The sequence below is a fragment of the Anser cygnoides genome, chromosome 10 (genome assembly GCF_040182565.1).
Source record: "Anser cygnoides isolate HZ-2024a breed goose chromosome 10, Taihu_goose_T2T_genome, whole genome shotgun sequence".
NCBI lineage: Eukaryota > Metazoa > Chordata > Aves > Anseriformes > Anatidae > Anser > Anser cygnoides.
This window is the reverse complement of record NC_089882.1, coordinates 9,156,012-9,166,599: the sequence shown is the minus strand read 5'-3', so window position 1 is coordinate 9,166,599 and position 10,588 is coordinate 9,156,012. Positions and strand designations below refer to the sequence as shown.

Below are 10,588 nucleotides of genomic sequence, written 5' to 3'. Positions count from 1 at the left end.
CAGGTCACCAGAGCCCGCAGTGACATTTCGGGGGGATCTGGTGGTGTGCCTGTAATAGGGTGCTTGGTGTATTTATTTTAGCGAAAGGCTATCTTCTTCTGTTTGGCTTCAGATGCAAGGCTATGAAAGGACTCAGGAACAGACATATTCCAAACATATGCTGATATTCATTTCCACAGCAAAATGTGATTTGGTTGCAGTTTCCCACTGTGTGCACTCATTTGCCATAAATGTCACCAGGATTAAGATTTGTCATGGTTATTTTTTTCTATTTTCAATGAAAATTGTCATTGATATTTGAACACTCGTTTGATTCTTGAAGTTTTATAATTTCTTATTTTGCTAAAACACCTAAACATGTTTAAAACTTAAAGTTTTCTTTAAAAAATCATTTATTAGAACGTCTTAAGGGGATCTTTACTTTTAAGCGTTAAAACCACAATGAATTAGTTTTTACCCAGTTCATCTACACATCTTTCCTGGGCAGGAAACACTGATCTCCAACACCTGAGAAGCTGAGCCAAATTTTAGTGATGGTCAGGTGAGAATAAAAGTACATCATCTCCCTACTTTCCGAGCAAGTAAATCTTTTCCTCCTCTCCTCATCTTCTTTACATTTTCCTGTATTGTTAGGAACAGAGTTATAACTTGCTGCTCATAAATACAAGCTGCAAATCACTGTCCTGGGAGGAGAAAGCAGGGTGGCTCCAGGCCACACTGCCTCCTGCTCTTCCCCGGGGTCAGGTCCCACCACACTCTGCTCCTGCCTCCAGGCTGCTCTCGGTGTCACACCTTGGCTCCTAAAAACTGCCGTGGGTGATGGCCCCAATCGTCTTCCGCTGGAAAACCTTTTCTGACAGCATCACTGGAGAGTCTGGGAAAGGGATGGGGGCAGAAAAGAAAACCCCTCTCATTCATATTTCTACTAAGTATCTTGGAACCCTTTGCTGACTCATTTTGCAGTTTTGCTTGCAGCAAATTCAAAATTAAGTTACTAGAGAATAATGACCATTAAGTGACTGAGATTGCTTTATTTCTCTGAGCCCTAGCAACAGTGATTTCGCTCGCCTGTTGCCATAACAACTACGGCATGCACATCAAGGTCACTAAGCCCACTTTGCTTCTTGCCTGTGGCTATGTCTCTGATGGCTTATATGCCTCATTTTTATTGTAGATCCGTATGCAATGAGTAGGAAGAAAGGATACGTTTCATCTTATGAGTAAACACGCATACGATGAGCTTTTCTCAAGGTAAGAGAAAATGGACAAAAGACGACATTTATGGGAAATGTTCACTTCATTCTTAATGGAACAGCAATTCTTGAATATCTAATGCATGTGTGAGGTCCAAACCACCTAATACGTATGGCTTAAGTTCTCTTTTACAAAGATGAAGAAAGATTCCTTGAGCAGTATGTTCATAGGATTGGAAGTTCCTTGGTTTAAAAGGGGATCTACCAGCCTGCCCCAGGTCCTCAGCATGGGGACATCAAGGGCCCTGAAGATCCACCTCAGATATTGAAGAAGTCTGACCTCAATGCTAAAATATATGTATGTACTGAAGTACAGCTTCAATGGAAATGCCCCATTTATTGCACTGCTGCTCACTGAGACACATTGCCTGCACTAGGCTGGAATGAGAAAGCAGGAGAGGGCCACCGAGCTGGCTGGCTGATGAACTACAGAGCCCCAGGTCAGGCAGGAAATCACTCACAACACCATTTTCCTTAGTTATTTCTTTCATAGATTTTAACAGATGCAATTTTTACTCCAGAATATTTACACCACACACATCATTTTCATTGTATAGAAAGGTTATAAAACATCTTTTTAATACAAGCGAACTGCATTCATTTGTCTCATAAGTCAACTAGAGGCACTTTCAATGGAAATTCTAAGCTCCTACATTACCAGAGCATTTTTTTCTGCCCCGTGGAAGGAGAGAAAAGAATTATTGTCTCTGAACAATATAAATGACTTTGCCACCTCTTCTTATAGCTAGTTGATTACAGCAGCCAGGGAATGAAAGATTTTGCTGTTTATCTGTCAGCTTTACACCAAAAACTGCAGCAAAAAAAGATGAAATGTCCAGAATTGCAGAAGGATTTATGAGGCACTGAATACTTCTGTGAATCAGGGCTGAAATGTGATTTTATATATACATGTGTAGTAGCTAGCGATAGGACAAAATAGATAGATAGATAAATGTACACAGACACATAGGTGGGTAGACAGACAGACTGGAGCTGGACAACAAAATGTCAAATTTCAATATTGATTTATCATTTACAGCAGAGATTCTGGCCCAGCTCGCCTAGCATTGTTGAACATCTTGCTAGATACGGCAGATCAGTCATCTCATTCTCCAGGTAGGAAACCGAAGAATAAGAATTGCTGAAGATCATGAGCCCACCGGGCCAAGACAAAGATCTTACCACGTTTGGGGATGCCCAAGCACCTGGCTGAGCGGCAACAAGTAGCTTTGGTGTTTATAACAAGGAATAGCTGCAAAAGAATTGGCTGTCTTGGTTGGTGTTCTACACTGGCTGACATTATCTGTAAAGATAGAAGGTAAAGGTATTCTTGATAATGACTGCTACCACATGTGAGCTCAGAGAACTCAGGGAAATAAGGCTTCCTGACAAGTTAAATGCCAGCTGCTGAATTTAGGGCTTTCGGGCATAATCCCATGGTTTACAATGGGACACACTGCGCTCTTCAAGAGAAGGCTTGTGACAGCAGTTGTGCCCCAGCAGGGCACGTCACAGCCCTGCAGGGCCAGGGGGCTGGGGACATGGAGGGGCTGGCTCCAGCCCCTTCCCTGGGGCCCAGGGGGAGCACAGTGTGCTGGGAGTCACAGAGGCACCTGTGTGGAGCTTGATGGAGCCCCAGAAAGGTGGTAGGCAAAGGCTAAGACAAGGGCAAAGTCTGTCCTGCCAAGTATATGTAGGGTTGCAAAGAAATTGGTTTCCAAACATTATTTATTCATTAGACACAAGTTTCTTCTTTTCTAAAGTTGTCTGATTTAGTGGATGTTCTAGACAACCAACTCCAGGCCAGTTTAATAATTCAAAATCCTTTGGATGTCCTCATTGTTCTCTATTTACAGGAAAGTCCTTGGCACATCCACCCCAGAGCCCTGGCTGCCTCCAGGTCCCCCCAGACACACAAAAAAATTAAATAGCTAAAAAGAAACACAAAGGCTCAATGCAAGTCTGAACTGAAATCATGGGAGCTTGCCCAGCTTGTGTTTGGTGAGATGCAGCCCGTAAAGCTCCAGCTGACTACAGGTATTAAAGACGTGGTGCTTAATGCCTTTTGGCAGAAAATAAGCTGAGATGTATCTCGGGGAAACAGTACGTTCAATTGCTGCAGATTCAGTTGCTTTCCACAAAGCATCTCCTGTTATTGCTTTAATAACCAAAAGGAAATCCTGTTAATCGTAAGTTGCGAGGTTGCACGAGTTGACAGCTGTGATATCTCAGCTGTTGATAGCTCTGCACAGGCACAGTGAGATAGCAGATAACGCACGTCGCGATTTTCAACAGGGAGTTGAGTCGGTTGCCTTATTCTTACCACACGCACACACAAACATGCGCCCCCAAGAATGTCACACATCTTTCTTCTCCTGGTTATTACAAACATATCGCTCCTACAGGCAGATGCCAACATACGATTGAGGACATAGAGGTGTCGAGCATGGATTACCATTTCTTAGTTTAACAAAGGGCTAAACCAAAAGAAAATGAAGCAAACAACAAGTCAACCAGAAAGAATGAAAAACAAATAACTGAATTAAATTCATCTCTACTGGGGTGAACTCAGCCTGATTTTTGCCATTGAAACACACACAAAACAGCACCAGCAGCCTGAGCTTGCCTGCAACTTCAGTAACCTTTTCTTTTAGACAGTTTTTTAAAGCACACAGTCCACATGTCAATGAAAGCACCAGTATGGCAAAATTAGTCTGGTGTTGAGACCTGTTTGTAGGAAAAAAACCTTCCTGAAATGGTGGCTAATAGAAAGCTTTTACATCCAAGTGCACATCCATTACTGCACATGAAAGTAAAAAGTCATCTTGTGCAAACGGACCAAAGCCTGGCGAATATTTTAAACCCTTTATGGCTTTAAATGACACCCAGCTATCTTATATTTTCACATCATTTATTGCTGCTGACACACACAATTTGTTAGCACACTCTGGGTCACGAGTCAACAGAGCACCACTGAATTACAGCGACTGGATGGGTTCTTCTCCTTGGTTATACATTCTGTGCAGCTTTTGTGCTGCAGGACAGAGAGGGCATAGCCTACAGCACCTATAGGTGCTGTACAAACAGAGGTGACAGCTGCCCAGGAGGTTGGTGGTTAACGAACACGGACAGGGTCCCATCCTTCTTCCTTTGAGCCCTGAAAAGTGTCCCAAAGGCTCCCGCGGAGAAATGCTTTCTACCTTTGCAGAGGCCTCAGGGCAGTGCTTTGCATCCTCACCCAAATGAGGGAGAACAAGCCCCTGCCACAAGACAGCTCAGCACCCGGGGTGTCAAGGTGCTTCCTTGGTCCTCTGAGCCCCCATGGCTCTGCGCTGCCCAGATTGAGGAGTCGTCCCCCGGGAGAAAAGGCTTCATTTTAATTATCTCTGATTCAGCCTTGCAGAAGTTTTGCAGCCCCAAACTTTATATAATACTTCAAGATTAACTGCGTAATAAGAGGAGACTTGACCTGGAAAAAGTTCCAGCTTAGGCAAAATTTATCTTCCCCCCCCCCCCCCACCCCCCCAACTTGAGCAAATGTAGTAAAGATAGGGTATTATAGGTACAGCTCTGCCCAGAAGCAGTAGCTATTAGTCACCTCATTATCGTTAGTCATCTAGAATAGCAATTTTTAAAGACCTCTAATAACTCCATCTGGTTGTTACACCACAGCCTTAAAGGGGGGCTCAGTGCAATAAAACGGGCTCCCATGCTGCAGGGAACCCAAGAGAAAAGGCACGGTAAAATATCAGGAAGGAGCCAGCAGCTAAATGGCCATCTAGGCTGCCCACCCCCATTTTCATTTCTCTAATTAGGGAGAAGATCTATCAGCCCCTTTTGTTAAGATCTAGGTAGTTAAAGGGCCTGTTTTCCCCTTGGGGTGATGGGTTGTGGTCTCCTCCCTCCCATGGGCACAGCCTGGGTGGAGAAACAACCCTACCACAAGAGCCACGTGGATCCAGACCTTCCCCGATACACACTTCCCTGAGAGGAGGAAGGAAAGAAAGCAGGTTCAGGAATTTTGCCCTCCCTTCCCTCCCTAAATCAGCTTTTTTTGATTAACTGAAAGAGAGAACAAGTCTCCGGAATTTCATCAATTATCTGAATAGGATAGAAACCAGTGACATCAGCTGCTAATGAAATAAGTCCAAATTAAGCCACTGCTTTTTTTTTCTTTTTAATTTTATTATTATTATTATTTTACACAAAAGGGAGACCATCTGGCGTTCACCACTGAGACCATTCAAGCCTCCAATTAATCTCTGCAAAGCGGCATACCTCCTGGTTGTTCTGTGAGTGACCATTTCTGCAGCCCTGACCATCAGTATAGAAAATAGCTTGTTGAATGGGCCGCTATAGAAATCTTCTTGTCGCAAAGAACTCATTAGGTCAGCAATAAAGTGATTTATCAAAGACTTGGACTTCAGCCACCAGCTTCACTCATACAACAGACTCTGTTGCAGTGCTTCAAGCGAAGGCTTACAAATTGCCATCATAATCTTGTAAGTATGCCTCATCTACACCAGCTAGTTCCTGACCAGTGATGTGAAGACCAAGAAATACAATCCTTTTTGACCTCTATTATATGCTGTCAGCCATCCAGATGTGATGCAATGAGTTCAGCAGATATTAATACTTCTGAATGGCGAGGAAAGAGAGCTCATACTCTGGAAGAGATGCTGGAAGCAAGATCGCTTTATGTAACCTTAACTTCTCCTGAGCCAGTCACCACGAGCTTCCTTTGCCAGATCACGCCAGCCCTTCTGCAAGGAGCCCTTGGCAGGGAGGGATGGTCTATCAGCCTGTGTCAGCCACACAGCAGCTGACCTCATATAATCCAACTGTGCTGGATGATATTTTCAGTTCCCTCAGGTTGAAATCTGCTTTTCCGGAGGCATCAGCTGTGTTTTTGCACTAATCCCATTCTCCCTGGTGCCTGAGCTGAGAGAGCAGAGGGAATAAGGTAGGGAAGGAGGGAAGGATTTCCTTAGAAAGTCAAAAATCTAAGTTTCCATGGTCTGGAATGCAGAATCAAGCTCATCAACTTTTTCAGCCCATCACGTACGCAACTGATATTTTTCCTTGCAAAACAGACTTCATTTTCTTACCTAAGTCACTTTTCAGCAAGAAGAAAGCCCACGGCTAAGCACAGCTTCAGTAACAAGCCAAGGTGACTCAAATACATTCCCACACATACATACCGTATTTACATTTCCATCCTCTGCTCTGCCTCTGATCCTTCCCCACCATCACCTGGGTCCTGCTGTCTCCTCACCACCTTTCTCTCGCCTCTACCAGTCTTTGCCATTGGAATTTTTCCCCTTCTGCCAGTGTGCTCCGTCCCCTCAGGACATGAACTCGGTTACATCAGCACTGAACTTTCAAACCCGTAATGTTCGAGTGGATTCAAAATTAGTCAAAACAAGCTCATCCATCAATGGCTTTTCATGTCAAGAGCTCTTAGGGCAGGGCGGGGGTGGCAAGCGGGGCCGCAGAGCATATCCAGGGAACAATGAAAATGTTGTCAAAGAGCAATTAAGTGTGCTCCTGTGACAGGTTGGCACCGCAGCTTTTCCAAGGTGAAAGAAGTCATGAAACATTTACAGTTCACCCAGCACCACCAGCAGCTACTGCCTTTTGCATACAGCCTGCATTCAATCAGAAGGCCCAAACCTGTCTGGTACCAAACAGTAATTGTGTTTTTTAAATAACATTGATCACCTCTGATTATGGCTTCTCAATTTGAAGAGTCAAATGTCATATTCTCTATTGCTGTGCAGCCCTCTTCTTTGCACTGTGAGCATTAATTAAACAGACAGATTGAAATTGTTCTCATATATCTGGGCCACCAAGCATAAACATAAATAAAACAACGTCTCTCTTTGCTAATATTAGTGTAAAATCATTTGTGGTTATCAAAACATTCAAAAGAAATATGATAATAACACTGTCTTGAAGAGTTTAATCAGAGTCAAAACCCCTTTCTAGGCAGAGGAATATTGCACTCCCTTCATATTCATGGCTGTTAATGTTATTTCCATGCACAGCGAATACAGCACTTTAACACGAGAATCCAGCTGGATTCAACTGCTGCAATCCTACCTAGCAGGAAAGTCAGGGGCTGAATCCTAAGAAGCAATGAATCAAAAGAAAGCAGCTGAAGAGGCTGCTCAGCAAGCAGCACATATTCCCACTAAGACCTGAGCACACCAGGTAGGATTTCCAGAAGGTGAAGGCTAGAGCTGTAAGCCAGGTATAAAAATGGAAAGAAAAAGCAACATAAAGAATTGGGTATCTGAAGACTATAGAGTGAGCTGAGGCTCCCTGCGTGGCTGAAGGGCCGAGTATGCTATTGACTGAGCCGACTGAGGGTTTTGGACAATATGGGAAATCAAAGAGATGTCAGGGAGCTGGAGAACCGGCGTAGTTCTGCATCCCCTCCTTTCCAAATGAGGGGAGCGAAGCAAAAATTCAATAGAGAAATGCCCATGCCTTAAGTGCTTGGAAAAATGCTTTTGTGTGAAGCGTTGTGGACAAAACACACTGAATGAAAGGCTAAGAGCCAGCGCCTGAATGCAGTACCTACTTGTGTGGGAACAGCTCCGTTTCGCTCCTGAATAGGGCACTCACCCACAGAGGGGACACCAGCTGTGTCCTTCGCCACCCTCCACAGCCGCAGACAGAGGGCAGGTACACAGCAGCTGATCTTTTTTGTATAACAGCACACGGCAGACTAAGCAAAAAGCATTCTCCTCCACGGGCGGAAGCTGATACCAAAGTCCAGGCTTACTAGGTGCTCGATTCGGTCCTTAGCCAGCCCATGAGATATCAGAGAGTTCAGCAACACCCAACGTGCCCAGGTGCTCAGAGGAGAAAGTTTCCTATCAGTGCCTTTTCAGGGCAGGAAGCAAGGGAACACAATTTTGGTCTCTCTTTGCTGTGGCACAAGAGTTACACGACGCCAGAAACAAACCTCTCTAGCAGAGCTAGGGCTGGAAGCCACAGCTCCATGCTCGATAGCCTAAGCACAAGTGGTGCTGAGCCCTAGCCCTGAGCATCCATCACCACGCAGAGCTGGGACAGGCCATTGCACTTTGCCCTCTGCCTCATCTCCTCTCCAGCAATTCCACCTATACTGATCAAGTCTGTACTATTCAGCTACAGTTGATAAGTCCTTCCAACAGCTCACTACAAGAAATTCCAACTTGTTTTATTAACCCATCTCCTGTACATTTACATACCAGCAACCTAAAAATGATACAGAATTAAAAACACTTTACCTTTATCTGTAAGTATCCCATTATAGAAGCAGGTGAGTGCTGCAGAGGCAGTCATCACATTTTTACAGCATAACCACTTTAGATAAATGTTGCAGGGAGGCAGGTTTCCCCTCTGTGGGGAGATAAAGTGGGTCCTTTTAGAGCTTTGGCTAGTTTGTGACAGGAGGTCAAATGGAAATGTGAGAAGGCTGAAGTCAGCATTTCCAGGTGACCTGCATTTTGCCTTCAGGAAGTTTCTCTTTTCCCTTATCACTGCTGCCTTTGTCACCTGTAGCAGATTATTCAATAGATGTTTTGTGGTTTTGTCTCTGAGCCAAGATTCATCTTCCTCCAGGATAAGCAGACAACCCCAGAAAAGGAAAGGGCACCTGCTGGCCTCACCTCTTTGTGGAGGGCTCCTCCACCTTCTCCCTCCTCCCCAAACGGTACAAGAAGGGCAGCTTTTTTCCTGTAACACGGATGAGAAATGCACCCATAACACTTCTCGTATGCCAGGTTGAGAGATCAGCTTAGGGATGGGGGAGGCAAATGTAGGAGATGCAGACTGAAGAGCATTAGCTAGATAGATGAGCACAGTGAGAAATCAAGTAAGAACTATCCAACTCACTTTCCCACAGCCCCAGGCAAACGTGAAACAACTTAGTCCAAAAATAATTCCTAAATCTTTTTCTGTGTGCCTACTGCAGGCTGTCCGCTTCTGATATCACAGTGGATGTTTCCAGGCACCGAGCTGTAGGGGAGCGATGGGGAGCTCTGGCTTTCAGAAGGACACTGGGGGGGCTTCCCTGTTTTCTTGCAGAGCTGGCAGTGCTGTGTTGTACTGCCCCACTGCTCCTTCTCGTCCTCGCTGTGGGTGACAGGACCCCTTTGGGGCATCCAGAGCAAGAAGATTTACTTCTTGCTTGAGCTTTCATGCTCATTTTTGTTTCAGAAATACCAGAGCAATTTAGTCGTTTGTACTGAATGTTACGATGTTCTTGTCTCTTCCCAGTCGTGTAAGCTGGAATTTTACTTTGCAAAAATAGGACAAAATATTTATTCCAGCCTTTCTCATGGAACGGAAGTCCCGCTTCTGCTCACCTCTCCCAACAGAGCCTCAGTCCAAAGGGAAAATGTCCTTGAATACCCTCTCTTCCTTGATGAGTGCAGAGCTTTCCCCATCTGCCATCTGAGCACAGACAAGAGCCCAAGCCTTGTGTCAACATGTTCCCAGCCTCCTTTCGTAATATGGAAATGACAGCGGTTGCTGCACATGGAGCTGAAATCAAATGAATAAATGAGTGTCAGCAGACTGTGGGTAGAGGCGCAGAGGTTGCATAACAGAGCCACGACAAGTGCACAGATGCAGTGCGACCGAATTGGGCGTTGAGTGGATCGTCAGGGCTTGTTTCTGAGGGAGGCACCTCATCATTTCGCAGGCACAGCTGTCAGCCGATGAATTATTCCAAGGGAATGAAGAAACAAAGTCCTCTACCCATCCAGTTACTTGTGCAGGCCACTTGGAGGGAATATCCTGTGCCATCTCAAGGTAAATTGGGTGGCAAAATATTATGGAGTGGTTCCTTCTCCCTGCAGGATGAGTGGCTGGAGATATCCTACAAAATCCTTACTCTGTCAGTGTCAATAACCCTAAAAAACATATTACCAGCTGCACATTAGCATTAACGTCACACTGCAGGCATGACTACACGGATAGGGACCAGCAGACCTGTGCTCCTTGCCCTGGCCAGGTGGAAATGACTTCTGATCCAGCAGCAGACAGCCCTGTTAGCAGGAAGACAGCTCACTTGAGAAGTAAGGCCAAACTTTTTGCCACCATTTGGCTTTCTTATTGTCACTGCTCCTATTTGTCTCCCTGTCAGATGTCACTCCTGCCAACAAGCCCTCTAGCCTGAACTGGAATGCTTGCTTTTTATCCCCTTCACTTGCAGCAGCAGAGACGTAGATGAACCAGCGTTGCCTCAACAAACATGGCAACAGATTCTTAAATAAACAGCACGCTCCCGTGCTTCATCCCCCCACACAAAAACACTACTTCAGCCTCTTTGTGCTGCC

At 45.0% G+C, this 10,588-nt stretch overlaps 1 long non-coding RNA gene across 1 annotated transcript; it reads left to right on the top strand.

Moving 5' to 3' along the window:
- The first annotated feature begins 888 nt into the window (after positions 1-888).
- Positions 889-3,248, top strand: LOC106035423 (uncharacterized). The gene is made up of 3 exons (XR_001206768.3): positions 889-1,251; positions 2,293-2,369; positions 3,110-3,248. It is a non-coding gene; the product is annotated as an uncharacterized lncRNA (long non-coding RNA).
- The last annotated feature ends 7,340 nt before the right edge of the window (positions 3,249-10,588 follow it).